This window comes from Myotis daubentonii, chromosome 19 (genome assembly GCF_963259705.1).
Source record: "Myotis daubentonii chromosome 19, mMyoDau2.1, whole genome shotgun sequence".
In the NCBI taxonomy this organism is placed as follows: Eukaryota; Metazoa; Chordata; class Mammalia; order Chiroptera; family Vespertilionidae; genus Myotis; species Myotis daubentonii.
Genome location: NC_081858.1, coordinates 14,821,512 through 14,837,829, shown reverse-complemented (window position 1 = coordinate 14,837,829; position 16,318 = coordinate 14,821,512).

The window sequence follows — 16,318 nt, the reverse complement described above, 5'->3', positions numbered from 1 at the left end:
CGGAGTGACCCCAAGATTGTAGCTACTTTATCTGAACACTGATGGGTGGGGATGAGACACCCCCAGGGCCCCCTCTGAGTAGATTAGGGGTGCAGTGATCCTGCACTGACCACGCTCAGGAGGTGGGGCCACGGGGACCCTTGTGCAGGTGGGGTCTTGGTGCTCAAGTGGGGTGCTCAAAAGAGGGGTGGCTGCCTTCAGTGTCCCCTGGATGCACCGCGCCCCCCCTCCTGCTCCCTGGGAGCCATTTGTCGGGGATGCCTAAGGCCCAGACCGCGTGTAGCCAGCGTGCTGCTCATCCTCCCTGTGAGGCAGATTCCTCGTTGTCCCCTGCCCAGTGGCTCAGACATGGAGACCCAGCTGCCCGAGGTCCCCCCGTTTATAAATGGCAGAAATGAGGACATGAGCCCGGTGTCCCTGGCTCCAGAGTCATATTTTGGCCACAGGCTGGCCCCACCCGTCCCCTAATGAGGCCCCCAGAGCATGTACGTCTGCTGTCCACACCTGCCACCGCCCTCTCCTCCAATGCCCCTTCGTCCCCCAGGGAAGGAGGCTGTCCCTCTTGACCTTGACCCAGGACAGGCCCTTCTAAGAGCATCTCAGAGCCCTCGGACATCGGCCAATAGGGTCACTGTGTAAGGACCTGATTTGGGGGGGTCAGGCACCCCACTAGGGGTGGCCGCCTCGCGTCCAGCGCTCAGGGCTGGCTGCAGCGTCGCCACCTCTGGAGTGGCCGGCAGGGAGCAGGATCCCTCCCAGGGCCTTCGGTGCGTGCACGCCCGCCTCCACGCCTGGCCTGTCCCGGGGGGCAGCGCCAGCGCCGGCAGAGGCAATCTCGCTAAACAAACACGCCCGGATTTGCTCTGCAAACAGCAGCTGCTGCCGCACCGCAGGGAGGGGCTCAGAAAGTAACCGAGTGCACAGGGGGTGCTGGGGCCAGGCCCATGCGAGAGGGGACAGAGGAGGTGGTCCCTTGTTCCCATGGACACCAAGTCGTGGGGTATCCCCAGGAGGAAGCAGGGGACCTCTTGCTATCTCCTAACACACACACTTCCCCAGCCCCTCAGGGGCACCGAGCTGGACCCGGGGGGGCAGGAGGGCAAGTGGATATGTCCCTACAAGCTGTGGAAGGGGGACCGGCCCCAGCACCACCACCAGCCAGAGACCTGCCCTGGCCCCACCCCTGAGCCCACCTCACCACCGGCACAGCCACACTCATCCTGAACACCACCCTTGGCCAGAGCCACTCCCACCTTCGGGGTCCCCCAGGCCCCATGGGGGAGCCTAGCCCAGAGGGAGGACAGTACCCACATGGTGACCTCCACGGAGCTCCCCAGAGGGGCCTTCTCTCTTGTCCATTCCACCCACTCCTCACCCCGCCAATTCCTCCAGGAATGGAACCAAGACTCAGGGGGGACAAGCAAACCAGGCATGACCCCCTCGGCCACTCGGACAGTGGAGCCATGAGGGTAAGAACCCACCCTGTCCAGCCCGCCCCCCACCCCACCTCATGCCCTGGGGCTCCTCCAGGAACTGCTGGTCCTGAAGAACAACCGTGCTGCCCGCCCTGAGGACAAGGGGCTCCTCACTATCGCCCACCCACCCACCCAAGGGGCCCCCCAGGCCCCCCCCAGAGGCCTCAGAGAGCACCCTAACCCCCAGGCAGAGCCCAAGGCAGGCCCCCAGGAGAACACAGGGAAAGGGACACCCAGTTCTGAGGTGACAGGGGTCTCACCTTCCTTTCTCTGATTTTATGCATTTTCTCATTTTTCTCATGTCATTGGAACAGGAAGCATCCGTGGGGAGAATGCAGGCTCCCCTCTGGTGTGCAAGGGTCTGGAGGCCCAGAGCTCACAGGAGGGGTGAGTTCCCTCCAGGCTGGGCCCCAAGTGCATGGCCCAGCAAAGCCCCCCACCCACGACACAGGCTGGGTGCCCTCCCTGTGTGCAGCTGGCTGCCCCCCAGGCTGCACCAGCCTGGTTTTACTGCAACAGTCACATCAACTTGCATCTAATGGGACACTCGGCTATTGGACACGGAGCAATTCCAGGGAAGGTTTGGTCCAGGTGCACAAGGGAGGCTGAGAGGACTGGGGACAGTGGGGGTCTCAAGTGTCCTCAAACCCTCCATCCCCACCCGCCCCTCAGGCCCGCCCACCAGAGGCCACTCAGGCCTTGCTCCCTGACCTCCTGGCCACGCATGGCCCAGGGCTGGGCCTCTCTGCAGCCAGCGCTGTGACTCACCACCACCTCCCTCCCTCATCCCCCCAACTCCCACTCCTCAAGCTGTTGCCTCTCCACCCACAACAGAGAATCATGAGAGAGTTTAGAGCTTCTGCACTGGTGGGAGGTGTTTTATGCAACTTTTTATTTTGAGGGTAAGAGAGTTAAAGATTTTATATGTGTTTCTCTAAGGAAAAACATCCAACTACTGGTAGATTAGGTGGCTTACAACATAGACCCAGTTACTCCTCCTCCACCGTAACTTTCCTCTCGGATTCCCTCCACCCTAGGCCTGCCCTGGGAACCCCACAATCTGGCTGCCCCTCAGCCCAGGACAGGCTGACGACTCCAAGGCCAGACCAGGAGCCACGGTTCTCTGGTCCAAGCCACTTCTCCCAGCTCACACACAGAGTCACCTCCTCCCTCCCAGATGTTCTACCTCTGTTGATGCATCCTCCGCTCCATCCTCTCTCCTCTGCGGAGGCTAAGCTGAGGGTCTGAACCGAGAGGGGCACAGAGGTCCAGGTGTCTGATGCTGTTCACCAAACACCTGTTGCCCGCCAGGCCCCCAGGCTGAGCCCAGGCCCCAAAACCTGTGAGTGGGAGGAGTTTCTATCGAGGCCATGGGACCCTTCTCTCCTGCACCCAATCAGGGGTCCCCAGTGAGACTCAGCCAGGGGTTCCCACTGCAACAGCAAGAGGGCCCCGCCACATGATATCGGCCATCCTCACGGGTCATCCACCGCGGCCACCCCAGAGAGACACTCACTGTTTGGAAACCATCGGGCCTCCCAACAGCCTCGGTTTCTGCGAGCTCCTGGGGCTCAGCCAGGAGGCGGCCCCTGTGGGACGTCAGTGGGAGCGGCAGGGCTGTCCCTCCCGGAAGGGTCTGGAAGCGGGTCCTGCACGTGGGCTGCTCTGTGCCGAGACAACGCTCGCCGCTCTAATATTGACGTTTCCCGTAACGATGATCATATTCTCCCCATCAGTCGAGACCCAAATCAATGGCTTTTGAATAATTGGAGATTGATTTTAATTAAGTCTGAGAACTTTCGTGAGCGTGCCTGATGGAGGACTCCTCTTTGCTGGCTGCAGAGGCGATGGTGTGAACTAGACCCCTTGCTACCAAACTCAGAGGTGGGGTGTCCTTGGGCCCTGGCCTGAGACTCCCCCCACTTTCCCCCCAGGGTCAACCATGTCCTCACTCCCCCCCCCCCGCCCCCAGAGTCAATGTGTCCTCTGCCCCCGCCAAGCCTGACTCTCCGCCTATGGGGCAGGATTGACCGGCATAGGGGCCAGGCAGGGACAGGTCCCTCCCCAGTAGCCACTTCCCCATCTGGATCTTGGATGGTGCTGGTCCCTCCCCTCCCTGGCCCCAGTTTCTCATCTGTAAAATAGGATAAGAATGCCCCCAATGCCCAGGCCCACCCATAGGAAGCATCGCCACATCATTTCTCCTGTCACCTCACAGGATGGCCCTGAACATGTGGTCCAAGACTCCTCCCCCCCAAAACTGTCCGTTAACATCACCACCATCCCCAGGCCTCGGCCGCCGGGGTGTGGGCCGCCCAGCACCGCCCTGACATTGCCCACTGACCAGAGGGCCAAGAGGCTCATGTGGGCTCCCTTCCCCGTCCCCACCAAGTTCTCTTCCAGGCCAGGCCACCACCCCTACCCGCCCTCAGAGCTTCTCAGGACCACGCCAGGAGCCAGGGATCCTGTACATGGCTCTCCACCCAGCCTCCCAGAGCCCCCTCACTCCTGGGGACCCCAAGCCTCACCGGCTGCCCCAGCTGCCTCCCACCACCCACCAGCCTGCTGACAGGTTTAATGCCACAAAAGAGAGAAGGTCATTAGCAGGGATGCATTATTAATGAAGAGGCCTAATTAGGCAGACCAATAAATTTCCTGGTCTCACCCTGAATCCCTGATGATTAATGGGGGAGTAGTCCAGCCCCCAGGAGGGTCTGCGAGGCTGCAGGTGGTGATCCCTGGGTGCCAGGGCCCCAGCTGTGTCCAGGTCCTGGGCAGGGGCTCAAGGACGATCAATGCCATGGCCTGGGCCCCTGCTCCGCCCTGGATGCTGGTTGAGCCTGAGAGTCCCCACGCCCCGCCTTCTGAGGGCAGCCACGGGAGCGCCCTCCCCAGCCTCTGACCCTACCTTGGAGGAGCAGAGTCAGGGTCCATGGGACAGTCACTGACGACAGCAAGTGTGTCTGAGTAATGATGGCTCATGGCTTTGGCCTTCTGCCCTCGGGAGCCTGCCCTCTCTCCCACTATCCCCTCCCCATTTCCCTTCTGAGAAGGGAGAGGCAGCCGAGGGACCAGGCCAGCTGAGCACACAGTGCCTCCATCTTCTACACTCTGACCCTGAGCCCCATGGTGGACTCAGGGTCCTCACAGAGACATGGAAGCAGCAGCCAGGGACACAACCAGAACCCCCACCCTAGGGGCCACATGGAGGCTGCCCTCAGGACTGGCTTCGGCCCCAAGGACCCCTGATAACAGGAACCTCAGCACCCAGTGACAGGGGCCAAACCCACTTTACAGATGAGGAAACTGAGGCCTGGGCTGGGCAGCCCCAATAACAGAGCCTGGGACCAGGCCCCTCCTGGCTGCCTGGAAAGCCTGTTTTTTCCCTCCTGGCTCTGCTGGTTGGGGTGCATCTGGGAGCTCCTCCCCAAGATCACCAGCCCCTCCTGGGCCTATGAAGGAGGCCAGGGGCAGGGGGATGACGGGAGTCAGGGAGGCTGAGCAGTGGGCAGAGCTGCCCACCCCACTGTGTGGTCCACTGGGAGCTCAATGGGTGGACAGCCAACTCCCATGCTAGGAAGGACGTTTGGGGGGCACAGGAGGAGGGTGAGCAGGCACCACGGAGGAGCCTCAGTGAGCAAACAGGCCCAGAGGTGCTGTGAGCCCTCAGAGCCTCTGACCTGAGAACTGAGCGCTGTGACAGGCTAACAGGCAGCGCTGGCCAAGGCGCTCCAGAGCAGTGACCCCGACAGACGTCCAGAGGGTCTGGACCTGAGGGCCTGGCCTAGAGGGCCAGCGCCGACCCCCTCAGGGGCTCAGTGTACCCATGTAGGGGCGATACGCGAGGTGGCACTCTCCAAAACGGGAGGTGGGGTCATGGAAACAGCATCCACACCTGCTCGCCCATCACCCATGGCGACCACGTGCCCTGAGCAATGCAGGTTCCCTGCCCAGCCGCCCCGTGGCGCTGCCACCTTCACTGCTTTGTCTCTCCCGACGCCACCTTTTCTTAAGTTTTTGCTTTGAAAAACTTCAAACTCTCAGCAAAGCTGGAACAGCAGTTTAAGTGGCCGACTACCTGCTCCTGGCCCACCATCAGGTGCCAGGCACCACTCTGTCCATCATGGCCTTGGGGCAGGCTGTCAGGGGCAAGGTGGCTGTGAGGGCTCTGGAAGCTGTGAGGACCCGGGGGAGGGGCACAAACAGGACGGTCCTGCTGGGAGGCCAAGGTAAGGTGTCAGCTGAGTCTGGCCAGATGGGGCCAGGAACCAGGACCAGAAAAAACCAATTCATGTGAAGGTCAGCAGGTCCCCAAATCCTGCCCCTACCAGGGCTCCTGGCATCTTCTGACCCACTGACCAGGGTTGGCCAAGTCCATAGGCTCAGGGCAGCGGGTACCAGGCCTCCTTTGCCTGGAACGGCCCTCTTTCTCTTCCTGCAGGTGAAGGCTTCATTGCTAAACTCATCAGACTGCAGGCCTAGAAATTTAGGGCAGCACGGAGCAACCACTCACACTTTAGTGAGAATTGATGGATAGAGCATCCTTGGGCCAGATCCCAAGGTCATGGCAGGGTAAATCTGATGGTGGATGGGTGCTCCCAGAGGGGCTGTGGGCAGTAGGAGGACCAGGGACTGGCCCTCAGAGGCAGAACATACCCCTGCCTACCAGCCCTGAGGCCCAGGACACCTACAGGTATGGGACAGAGAGTCCTGGACCCACTGACCAATTCTATGGCTATTCCACATGCCCCCCCCTCACCCCCCGGGAAGGAAGACAGGCTTTGCCTACCTGGTCAGTGATTGGGCAAGATTCCCGCCTCTCTGCAGGTGGGTGTGAGGTCCTCAACCCTCCGCATGGAGAAAACACCTGCTCCTGGGGTGCAGGTCCTGGACATGGGCAGCCCAGGGGTGCCCCAGAGTCATGCTCCAGCTTAGATGACCTGGCCACCCCCCAGCACCAAGGTGCCCGAACTGTGCTGGGCATGAGCAATTTTGATGGTTTTTCATTTAACTTTCTCTTTATCACAATTATGTTGGAAACTATTAAGCATAGTTGTTAATCATTAAGTAATTATTATCTGCGCTTATATTAATTATCTGGCCATCGGAGTGTCACAAAGATTTAAGATTTTTAGTTGTTAACTGGAGGCCCGGTGCATGAAAATTCATACACTCCGGGCGAGGGGGGGTAGCCCCTCAGCCCAGCCTGCGCCCTCTTGCAGACCAGGAGCCCGCGGGGGATGTCTGACAGATGGCTTAGGCCCCACCCCCCATCACCGTCCCCTCCCTCTGCCCACTGGCACCTGCCGTGGCTGGCCTGGCGCCACCCACTTGCCAGCCCCACCCCCTCACCAGCCCCACCCCCTGCGACCAGTAGTTCCGCTGTTTGGTCAGTTTGCCTATTAGGCTTTTATTATATAGGATATTTCCCCAAACACAAGGGAGTTTAATGCTCTCCATATAGTCTCTCCTGCCTGGGCTGAAGCAGGGACAATCCCCTAGGGCCGTGGTCGGCAAACCGAGGCTCGCAAGCCACATGCGGCTCTTAGGCCCCTTCAGTGTGGCTCTTCCACAAAATACCGGCTCTTCCACAAAATAGCAACTTCTGCGCACGGGCCACGAAGTTTCAATCACACTGTAAGTGTGCGCCCGCACATGGTATTTTGTGGAAGAGCCACACTGAAGGGGCCAAAGAGCCGCATGTGGCTCGCGAGCCGCGGTTTGCCGACCACGGCCCTAGGGCAGTGGTTCTCAACCTTCTGGCCCTTTAAATACAGTTCCTCATGTTGTGACCCAACCATAAAATTATTTTCGTTGCTACTTCATCACTGTCATGTTGCTACTGTTATGAATCGTCATGTAAATATCTGATATGCAGGCTGGTCTTAGGCGGCCCCTGTGAAAGGGTCGTTCGACCGCCAAAGGGGTCGCGACCCACAGGTTGAGAACCGCTGCCCTAGGGCCTGAGAAGGGGCCCCACCCCAGGCATTTGACCTTGGGCTCGGAGCTGAGCGTTGGTTTGAAGTGGCTGAGTAAGTGTCAACCAAAGAGCCTGCCACTCGGCGAGGTGGCCAGAACATGTCTGTGCCCGTCTCCTGCCTCTGAGCCTCAGAGCTCAGCTGTGAGATGGGGATGGTGGACACTCTCTGCACAGCAGGCCAGGAAGGGCCACAGAACACTGCCAGGGAGGAGGGGCAAGGGCCCAGCGTCCAAGGGGCGGCCTTCCCACGTCAACTTGCTGAGAATATCGAGAAGTGAGCTGGGAGCTCGCACCCACCATGGTGCTAGGTCGCTGGGGTCACATAATGTTACCCACATGCCAGCTGTGGCCCCACTGAGGGTCCGAGCCCCAGTCGGCCGCAGGCACTGCTTTCCTGTCCTCACAGCGGCCTGTGCGCGCCAGGTGAGGCTCCTGGTGGCCCCCCTGTGTCAGTGGTCACAATGGAAGCCAGAGCTCCTGCGGACACCGGAGACTCAGTGGGGCTGAGTGGTCAGTGAGGCCTGAGGAGCCCAGAGCTGGAAGCTGGGGTTTACTTGGGGACAGCAGGGCCATTGGTGGGCACCTGCTATGTGGAGGGCACCTGGCAGTGTTCCCAATGCAACTCTCCCAGTAGGCCTTGGTGCCAGGGTATACCCCAACCCGTGGGTCTCAGAGAGGCTGGCAGACATAAGGCTGGGTGTGGACATTGGAGTGGGCCACGTGCCTAGTCTGGTGTTCGAGGGCCCTACAGGGAGCTGGAGAGAGGGTTGGGTCATGCCCAGGGCCCAGGGCACACTCATGGGGGAGCAGCCCTACTAGGCACTAGGCAGTGCCAAAGATTTGATCATAGTGATGGCGATGGAGGTGGTGGTGTGGTGGTGAAGGTGGTAATTGTGGAGGTTGGGTGGGGGTGGGGGTGAGAGGAGGTGGAGGTGGTAGTTATAGAGGTGGAGGTGATGATGGTAGTAATAGAGGTGATGCTGGTGGAGATTGGTGGTAACGGTGGTGGTGGTAATGGAGGTGGTGGTAATGGAGGTGGTGGTGGTGGTGGTGAAGGTGGTGATGGTGGTGGTGGAGGTGGTGGTGGTGGTGGTGGAGGTGGTGATGGTGGTGGTGGAGGTGGTGATGGTGGTGGTGGAGGTGGTGGTGGTGGTGGTGGAGGTGGTGGTGGTGGTGGTGGAGGTGGTGGTGGTGGTGGTGGTGGTGATGGTGGTGGTAGATCTGGTGGAGGTGGTGGTGATGGAGGTGGTGGAGGTGGTGGTGATGGCGATGGAGGTGGTGGTGTGGTGGTGAAGGTGGTAATTGTGGAGGTTGGGTGGGGGTGGGGGTGAGAGGAGGTGGAGGTGGTAGTTATAGAGGTGGAGGTGATGATGGTAGTAATAGAGGTGATGCTGGTGGAGATTGGTGGTAACGGTGGTGGTGGTAATGGAGGTGGTGGTAATGGAGGTGGTGGTAGTGGTGGTGAAGGTGGTGATGGTGGTGGTGGAGGTGGTGGTGGTGGTGGTGGAGGTGGTGGTGGTGGTGGTGGAGGTGGTGATGGTGGTGGTGGAGGTGGTGATGGTGGTGGTGGAGGTGGTGGTGGTGGTGGTGGAGGTGGTGGTGGTGGTGGTGGTGGTGATGGTGGTGGTAGAGCTGGTGGAGGTGGTGGTGATGGAGGTGGTGGAGGTGGTGGTGGTGGTGGTGGAGGTGGTGGTGGTGGTGGTGGAGGTGGTGATGGTGGTGGTGGAGGTGGTGATGGTGGTGGTGGTGGTGGTGGTGGTGGAGGTGGTGATGGTGGTGGTGGAGGTGGTGGTGGTGGTGGTGGAGGTGGTGATGGTGGTGGTGGAGGAGGTGGTGGTGGTGGTGGAGGTGGTGGTGGTGGTGGTGGAGGTGGTGATGGTGGCGGTGGAGGTGGTGGTGGTGGCGGTGGAGGTGGTGGTGGTGGTGGTGGTGGTGATGGTGGTGGTAGAGCTGGTGGAGGTGGTGGTGATGGAGGTGGTGGTGGTGGTGGTGATGGAGGTGGTGGTGGTGGAGGTGGTGATGGTGGTGGAGGTGGTGGTGGTGGTGGTGATGGAGGTGGTGATGGTGGTGATGGTGGTGGTGGAGGTGGTGATGGAGGTGGTGGAGGTGGTGGTGGTGGTGGTGATGGAGGTGGTGATGGTGGTGATGGTGGTGGTGATGGTGGTGATGGAGGTGGTGGTGGTGGTGATGGTGGTGATGGAGGTGGTGATGGTGGTGATGGTGGTGGTGATGGTGGTGATGGAGGTGGTGGTGGTGGTGATGGTGGTGATGGAGGTGGTGATGGTGGTGATGGTGGTGATGGTGGTGGAGGTGGTGGTGGTGGTGGTGATGGAGGTGGTGATGGTGGTGATGGTGGTGGTGATGGTGGTGATGGTGGTGATGGTGGTGGTGATGGTGGTGATGGAGGTGGTGGTGGTGGTGATGGAGGTGGTGATGGTGGTGATGGTGGTGGAGGTGGTGGTGGTGGTGGTGGTGGTGATGGAGGTGGTGATGGTGGTGATGGTGGTGATGGTGGTGGTGGAGGTGGTGGTGGTGGTGGTGATGGAGGTGGTGATGGTGGTGATGGAGGTGGTGGTGGTGGTGATGGTGGTGATGGAGGTGGTGATGGTGGTGATGGTGGTGGTGGTGGTGGAGGTGGTGGTGGTGGTGGTGATGGAGGTGGTGATGGTGGTGATGGTGGTGATGGTGGTGGTGGAGGTGGTGATGGAGGTGGTGGTGGTGGAGCTGGTGGAGGTGGTGGTGAAGGTGGTGGTGGTGGAGCTGGTGGAGGTGGTGGTGGTGGTGATGGTGGTGGTGGAGCTGGTGGTGCTGGTGGTGGTGGAGGTGGTGAAGGTGGTGGTGGTGGAGGTGGTGATGGTGGTGATGGTGGTGGAGGTGGTGGTGAAGGTGGTGGTGGTGGAGGTGGTGATGGTGGTGCTGGTGGTGGAGGTGGTGGTGAAGGTGGTGGTGGTGGAGCTGGTGGAGGTGGTGGTGGTGGTGGTGGTGGTGGTGGTGGTGGTGAAGGTGGTGATGGTGGTGGTGGAGGTGGTGATGGAGGTGGTGGTGGTGGTGGTGGTGGAGGTGGTGAAAATGGAGGTGATCATGATGGTGGTTATGGAAATGATGGTTATGTTCATGGTGACAATGAAAACTATTTTCCAGAACCCAAAGTTTTCCAGAGAAGCAACATCTTTGCGGCCCCTTCCCTGCCTGGTGGGCAGTCCCTGCCTGGTGGGCGGTGCCTGGGAGGCAAGAGAGAAAGGTTTAACCAGGCCTGACAGGACAGCGTTATATCTTAAACTCACAGAGAACGTTTAATCTTAGTTAAAAATAAATAAGTCCAATTATTGGAAAGGGAAAAAATAGCCTAGTGTTTACTGTAAGTGAGCTGAAGGTGATGACTTAGGAAAGCGCACTTTAAGGCTCTGGGCACCGCCCCTCCTGTCAGGATCACGGCTGCAGCCCTGGTGGGAGGAGCAGGGAGGGCTCACCCCCCTCCCCCGAGGGGTGGACCCCGTTATGTTCCCCAGGGCAGTGCCCGCCTCCTCCCTGGCCCAGCCCCCACCTGTTGGTCAGGCCCGGGCCCTCACCCCTAGATGCCAGGACGCAGTCACAATCCAGCCCCTGGCAGGAGGGGGTGGTTCTGAGTACCCTCAGGCCCTTGACTCACCTGCTGTGTGACCCCCGACAAGCCCTTTGCCTCTATGAACCTGTGTCCTTACCTGGAAAATGGGTGATGAGGCAGCTGCCTGCCCCCCACCCCACTCCGGGGGGAAGGGGTGCCCGGGCTGATGGTCCGCGTCCCTGTGGTGGGAGGTAGGGAGCTGCTGGCCTGTGACAACAACCTGTGTGTGTGTGGATGGTGGCACCTCCCCTGCCTTCCCTCCACAGACCTCAACCAGCCCGAGGGGTTCACCGTGCACCTCCTCCCAGGCCCCCAGGCCCATTCTAAGAACCCTGAGCTGGAGTCGGGGCACCGCACAGGCCTGCTGGAGGCGGGGGCTGCTCCTGCCCAGCCTGGCTGGACGCTGGGCGCCTCAGAGTCAGGCAGAAAAGGGATTTCGGGGGCGGCAGAGCCAGATCTGAGGCCAAGAGCCCAGCTCAGCCCGAACCCCGGGCCCGTCCACAGGAGAGGACAGACCCCGCCCGAGTCTGCTGAGTGAAGGCCTCTGGGAGCTGATCCCAGGAAGACCCCCCCCCTCCCCCACACCAGGCTGGGGGCTTCCTTCTGGCCCCTCCTTATGTGACTCAGCCAGGCCAGCCCCTCCTTCCCTTGAGGCTTCCTCTCCCGCCCTGGCCCCTGGTTGTGTGGAGTCACCGCCCCACCCCCCATCTCATCGCCAGGGTCTGATGAGGTTAGATGGCCTGGCAGCGACCCCAGCCCCGACTTCCAGGCCCAGAGGTCCCGACAAAGCCCCCAGGTGCTTGCAAGCCCCGGGTGATGGGCTGCAAGGATCTGCGCTGTAATCAGCATGAAACCCGCCCCTTTGCCGGGAGGAAAATCCCATCTCTGAAATCCACGTCCCAGTGCCAGTTCAATGCCACCCTCGGGGCCATAAAACCCTTTTTCAATCACCTGTGCTGCTGGCTGCCGGCACCGTTAATTCCGGGGACATTATTTAGAGCCAAGACACCGCCTGGGGGGAGCGGACATCAGGTCCGAACCCCGAACCCCACAAGGAGCTCCCCCTCTGTCCCACCACAGAGCCCTCTGGCGACAAACTATGCCCGGCCCAGGGCACTGGACAGGGGAGCGGGCGTCCTGGCAACCACACGGACGCTTCATCTCTGCCCACCAAGCCAGCAGGGCCCCAGATGGGCCCCTCTTGGCTGGGAACACTGAGGCCAGGCAGCTCAGGCCCCGGCAGACACAGCCCCCGTCCTCCTCCTGGTTCTCATCAATCCCCTGATTACCGAGGATAACAATGAAAACATGTCACTGAATCTCCAAGAAACTACCATTTTTATAACTTGCACCCAGTTCCTGAGATAAATTAAATGTCTCCCTTGTAAGGCGGCGCTCAGGGCGCCTCAGCGAGGGGCGACTGCCCTTCATCAGCTTCTCAGGGCTTCCCTAAGGGGAATGCCTCCTGCCTTCCATAGGCACCTGCGGATCCCGCAGCCCTGAGCGGGCCGCGTCTGCCTGAGAGGCGCTCCATCAGCCGCACCTGGGCTTGGGGGGTGGGGAGGGCAGCAGGCTCCTTTGCTGAGTAGCTGGCTGATGGTGTAGGTTGGGGCCAGCTGGAATCCTAGAAAGCCAGGCCTGAGGCCAGACGGAGGGCCAGTAGTGACCAGGCCTGGTGGGAAGGGAGCAGGAATTCACCCCTGCCCCGACTCCTGTTGGCCAAAGCTGACTCCAGGGAACCAACTGGCCAGCGGGCTGAGATGGGCACCCAGGGGTTTCGTGGCATCTCAGGGAGCTGCTGCCACCCCAGGCAGGGAGCGGGAGGGGTGACCAGCTGTTTGACTGGCCACTTTGTAAGCTAGCTGGTTGGTGGGTGTGGTGGTAGGAGTTAGCTAGGGGGTGAGCTATCGTGCCTCTTGCTGGGTGGGCTGGTGGGTAACTGGGTGGACGCCGACCCCGTCTGTGGACTGAATTCGCTGCGAGGGTTCGCAGGCTGCACTCGGCTGACCCACCTTCAAACAAAGGACCCAACAGTGAAAGCCCCTCACGCCAGCTGCCCACTGACAGACAACATGGGGCCGGCCAGCCCTGAGCCCCAGCCCCTTGGGAGGGGACAGGCAAGGGGCCCCTGAGGGGTGCCAGCATAAGTCCCAGTGTGAACAGTGGGGTGAAAGCAACAAGCCAACCACAGATCCAATTTGGGTGGGAGCTTCTCCCCCACCCCAGCACTGTTCCTGCCTTGCTGGAAGCGCCAGTCAGGGCTGACCCACCCCTGGCTCCTCCTCCATCCCTGGGACTGTCAGGGGCACTCAGTCCAGCAGCGGTCTGCAGCCAGTCTGCGGGGTTGTGGCGCCATCTGGTGGTGAATCCTGGAACCCACACCGTGGCCTCCCCAGGGAGGACGAGGGCACACAGTCCTGATGGCCCCAGCTCATTGGAGCCAAGGGATACTAGGACACCAGCCACCTGTGGCCACTCAAGGTCTCCGCCCCTCACCCGGCACCCAGTCTCTCATTCAACACCTTTGGGCCTGTTTCCTGGGTGCAGGGACGGGCCCCAGGAGCTCACGGCCCAGCACTGTCCACTCCCAGCAAGAGCTGGTTTGGGCCAGAGAGTGAAGAGCAAGGTGGGCCGGCATCCTGGATTCTGGACCCAGTGAGGGTCTGGTCAGGCGGCCCTGGCACTGACCATCAGTCACTCCAGCCATGCTGGCTCCCCAGGCACCACTGTCTGTCTAGCAGGGACAGATGAGCATAGGGATGCTGAGAAGTGGGTGCACCTGCCTGGCTGGGATCCTCTGGGGATGCAGGGGAAGGTGGGGGGGTGTCTCTGGGCCCACGCAGGGGTGGGCACGTCCAGTCACCCGTCCTGGAGCACAGGAGCCTTGGCAGCCCCCAGCACGGCCACCTTCCCAGCCTGGCGTCCCCGGCGCCCCAGCTGATGGTAATTTATTGGTGTTGTGTGCCCCTGAGAGGATTTCCCTGACATTCCTATTATCTCCCTGATCCTTAAATAAAAAATGAGCAGCGGCCTTCAGAGAGTCACCCAGGAAGGGAAAACAAATGGCCTGCCATGGCCCGTGCCCTGGGAGCGGATCAGCCACACGGGGCCAGGGCAGACACAGGAGCACGACCCCCATCTCAGCCTCAGAAATGGGGCCACTCTGGGAGCACCTCAGGGCACAGCCCTTGACCTTCCCCTGACCTTCACCTGCACTCCCACCCCCAGGGCCCACCCAGCCAGTTCTCCATCCTGCAGGGCTGCCCCACAGGCTGGGAAGGGGAGCCACCCGGCACTCAGAGAACAAGGCGTGTGCCTGCCCTCTGGCCCTGGGATGGGGTGGGCACTCCCCAGGCTGCCCCGGCTCTCACACCATCACACCCGGTGGGTCTGCCCATCCTCCTGGCTGAGTGAGTTGGGGGTACCTGGTAGGTGCCAAACAACCATGGGCCCAGCCACGGGTCGCCCACGCAGCTCAAAGGACAGCTCACCCCCTGGCTCTGGCAGGGGGTTGAGGGTCAAGAATAACATGAAAGTGCAGGTAAGGGGGACCCCCAGCCCAGGTGGCTCCAGGGAGCCTGAGGGGCTCGGGGACACGCAAGGTGGCCCTGAGGACTAGAGGGAGAGGGTCTGGGCCAGGAGCCCAGGTTTGGAGGCACAGAGACGGGACTTTTCCTGAGGGGCTGGCCCAGCGACCCCGAGTTCCATCCGCTCCAAACCTGTTTCTCAGCTTCGGACATGAGCGCGGGGCATCGAATGCCGAGGCCACCGTGAATCCAGGCAGGCGTGCTTCGCGCAGGGCAGGAAGGGGTGGGCCTCCTGTCCCTCTTCCCTGCCCAAGGCCTGCTTAAGAGCCCCTGGCTCCCGGCGGCCACTGGGGGTCACAGCAACTTAGGCAGGAGCAGCTGCAATGGCAACGGGCAGGCAGGGTAAAGCACTACCTGGCAGTGGGCTGGCGGGGGGGGGGGGGGGGGCGGCAGGGCATGGCCTGGTGCTCCCCGCCCTGTGCAGGAGCCAAACCTTCCCCCCGTGGCCAGCAATCCTGCCTGCCCAGGACCCCATCCTGGAGCTACCCCATGCAGGACCCCCATGGTTTTCGGGGTGCTTTGCATACATTACAGTATCTGTCCCCATTCTGGGAAATGCCACCACCACGATGGACCCCCAGCACCCTCTCCCTCTGAGAGCCCCAACTCCCTGTCCCTTGGGGCCTTCTCCAGCTTAGGGCACCAGGAAGCGGGTGGGAAGGGAGGTCACAGGGAAATGGGTCTTCAGGGCTGGGCCTGAGCCTCCCACTCGGGGACACAGCCTGGTAAGGGTGTGGGTGTGCCAGGCAGCGTGGAGTTTGCAGGCCAGGAAGGGAGGATCCCCAGGGTCACAGGCAGAGGGAGGCTGCAACGGGTGGGGGCAAGGCTCCTGTGTCACCCAGGAGCCCCAGGCATCTCCTCAAACCCGCTGGAGATTGCCCCTGCTTCTGGGCCTCTCAGCTTGGCCTATGCCCCCGGGGAGACAGGAGGCACCCCCTTCTCCCCACACCCCCCCCCCAGGCTGCCTGTGTTACCGCTGCTGTTACTATAGGGCAGGGGTCCTCAAACTTTTTAAACAGGGGGCCAGTTCACTGTCCCTCAGACCGTTGGAGGGCCGGACTATAGTTTAAAAAAAAAACTATGAACAAATTCCTATGCACACTGCACATATCTTATTTTGAAGTAAAAAAAACAGAACGGGAACAAATACAATATTTGTATTTGCATGTGGCCCGCGGGCCGTAGTTTGAGGACCCCTGATTTAAAGGGTCCGTGAGGACCAGTCTCCATGAGGACTGCCTCTCTCCCCATGCGCCTTTCCGGGCACTACTGGCATCTGGCGGGCCCAGGGGCACTGAGTACAGGCAGCAGCCCCCACCTCACCTTCTCCCCCACACCAGCCACCCAGGGCTTTGGGACACCCCCTCTTCATGGTGGCCTCACCTCAGATGTCAGCCAAGAGGCCTTCCTTGGCCCCCACCCCCAGTTCTGAAGGGGTGCTCTGAGCTGAGCACAGCCTGAGACCCGTGCGATTCTAGAGAGGAGCGGCAGGGCCCAGGCCACGGGGGGCGGGGAGGAGGCTCCTTCCTCTCTGGGTGGCTGAGCAGACCCCCGGCCGGCGGTTCTGAGGGCAGCTGGTGCCTGAACTTGGCTCCAGGCCCATGCTTCCCGGCTCACCCCACACACACACCCCTCCCCTGCCAGAGCCTGCCGTCGAGGGCTGCAGAGGCCA